Below are 2,949 nucleotides of genomic sequence, written 5' to 3' on the forward strand. Positions count from 1 at the left end.
AAATAAGCAGCCTAATTTTTAAATTGTGCTAAAAGACATAAAGCATAAAATTTACTATCTTAACTGTTTTCAGTGTACAGATCAGTTGTGCTAAGTATATTAATGCTGTTGTGCAAGCAAACTTCAGAGCTTTTTCATCTTGCAAAGGAAACTCTGTATCCATTGAACAGCTACCTATTCCGCTCCCCTAGCTCCTGGCAACCACCATTCTACCTTTTTCTATATTTTGACAATTCTAAAAACCTCATATAGCCTGAATCATGCAGTATTTGTCTTTTCTTGTGACTGCTTATTTCACTTAACATAATCTCCTCAAGGTTCATCCATCTAGTACCTTGTGTCAACTTCCTTCCTCTGTAAAATGGGGGTGCTGTTGTGTGTATGTACACACTACATTTTCATTATCCCATCATCATTAATGGATACTTGAATATATTCCACCTCCTGCCTACTGTGAATAATGCTGCTATGATGAGCATGCTATAAACATCTCTTCAAGACCCTTTTGGATATAATTCAGACACAGACTTGCTGAATCATAGGGTAATTTTACTTTTTAACTTTTTGAAGAAGCACCATACTGCTTTCCATAGTGGGTTCACCATCTTACATTCCCATCCACAGTGCACAATGGTTCCCATTTCTCCACATTTCTATTCTTTTTTCTTTTTTTTTAATAACAGCCATTCTAATGGGTGTGAGATAATATCTCATTGTGAATTTGATTTGAATTTCCCTAATGATAGTAATATTGAACATCTTTTCATATGCTTGTTGGCCATTTGTGTGGCACTGAGATACTTATTTCTGTATCTCAGTGCCACCATGTACAGAGGGGTACAATGGGCTGTGTCACAGAATTAATGGAGATAATAATAAAGTCAATATATAAACGCAACCCATGTCCATGCATATTTTACCAGTTATTTATTGAACACTTTTTCTCTATCATGAGCTCTGGAGAGAGGTAAAGAGGATGAGTAAATCGCCAAGCAGGTCCTTTAGGGCAGTCACGGGGTAGAGGAATTAAGAGTAAGAGCTATGGAATTAACAAGATCTGAGTGTGAGGTCTGTTTTGCCACTTAATGTGCAAACTTGTTTCCATTATTTGAAGCATCTAATCCTCAAAGCTCTTTTTTATGAAACTGAAACTCCTTCATGGGAGTGTTATGAAGATTACCTAAAAGGATATCTGTGGAATATTCATCACAGATCAAGCTCTAGCAATTGCAATTATTACTATTCTTAGCAACATGGAGGGACTGAAATGTTCATAGGCAGAAGAGAGAAACAATTACATTCTAAGTGAAGTGAGAAAAATGAATTTGGCACAGAGATTACTATTGAAGGATGCTTTTAGGATTGCCACGGATACTCAATACCCTCAGCCAGGCAAAACTGGCTGTTCATTATAAGAAATCTGTCTCAAGTTTCTTGCAATGTCCCTCGGATTCCTTTCCGAGGATTAAGGCACCAAGAATAGTACTAATTATGAGTTACTTATGGGGCCTCAGGGTTTATAGATTCACACAAAAATAGAAAGTCTTATTAGGCAAACAATGTTTTAGAGAAAGCATTTTCTGTTGATATTATTTGATTATTTAAGAAGAGGAAGTACATCGGTGATGCTAAGAGATAAAACATTTTAAAATCCATTATAAAATCCATAATTTATTGCTGAACAGTAAATACTAGACTGTGGAAAACCCTCCTTAGGGAACTTTTCACTTCCTTGTTCCTTAAGGAATAGATTAACGAGTTCAGCATGGGGGAGACAAAATTATTTAATAGTTGCACCATGGCACCAAGCAAGGGGTTGGGTGTGGGCTGCAGATAGATGATGATCACAGGTCCATAGGCACAGAGGATTGCAGTGAGGTGGGTGCTGCAGGTAGAGAAAGCTTTCTGTCTGCCCTCTGCTGAACGGATCTTCAAAATGGCAATCCCAGTGCTCGTGTAGGAGACACAACACTCAACCAAATGATTAAAAACAGAAAGCCAACATTAGTGGAGCCCACTCTCTGGGCCAGGGAGCTGTCAGCACAAGCCAGGGGTAAGACAGCAGGAATGTCACAGCAGAGGTGGTCCACCCGCTTGGGGCCACAGTAGGGGAGCTGAAAAGTAAAGGATGTCAGGATGGTGGCCTGAAGACAACCCACCAACCAGGCTGCCATGGCCAAACCGACACAGACTGCAGGTCTCATGATGAACATGTACCTCAGTGGATGACAGATGGCCACAAGGCAGTCATAAGCCATCACAGAATAGAGGCAGCCTTCTGAGGAACCCAGGAAATGATAGAAGAAGAGCTGTGCAGCACAGCCCTTATAAGAAATGGCTTGGCCCTGGCCAGAGAGATAGAATAGCATCTTGGGACAGGTTACAGATGGGAACGACATGCCAAAAATAGACAGGAGTCCCAAGAAGAAGTACATGGGAGTGTGAAGGGTAGAGGAAGACACAATTGCTAGAAGGATGAGTAAATTGCCCAGCAGGGTAAAGAGGTAAATGAATGAGAAGATGAGAAGGAGCAGTCTCCAGTCCCTCTGTCTGAGGTATTCCCAGTAGGATGAATTCAGTCAGCTCTGTGTGATTCCTCATGTTCCGGGGAGGAAGGTCTGTGGGAGACAAAAGACACAAAAGCATGAATGTGGAGGCAGGTTTGTGACAGATAAAATATCAATAATTCATCACCACTAGCCTTTGTTTACACATAGAAACGATGTTGAAATTAAGAATCAGAAATTCTGCCAAGAACATTTAGGGACTAGTAAAGCAAATCTGTGCCTTCATATCTCAAGATATCATATTCCTTCATGAATATGGATACAAAACAAAATGAAGCTTGAAGATGGTGAAAGACTAGATGCACCAGGAGAACAAAGACATCAATACTGAACAGATGAGCATAGTATGATTAACGTCCACAATCAATCCTACAACAATAAA

The 2,949-nt window shown here is 40.0% G+C and overlaps 1 pseudogene; it reads right to left on the reverse strand.

The window, feature by feature from the left end:
* Positions 1–1,671: 1,671 nt before the first annotated feature.
* Positions 1,672–2,601, reverse strand: LOC130829224 (olfactory receptor 148-like; annotated as a pseudogene).
* Positions 2,602–2,949: the final 348 nt, after the last annotated feature.

This window comes from Hippopotamus amphibius, chromosome 9 (genome assembly GCF_030028045.1).
Source record: "Hippopotamus amphibius kiboko isolate mHipAmp2 chromosome 9, mHipAmp2.hap2, whole genome shotgun sequence".
NCBI classification, from domain to species: domain Eukaryota; kingdom Metazoa; phylum Chordata; class Mammalia; order Artiodactyla; family Hippopotamidae; genus Hippopotamus; species Hippopotamus amphibius.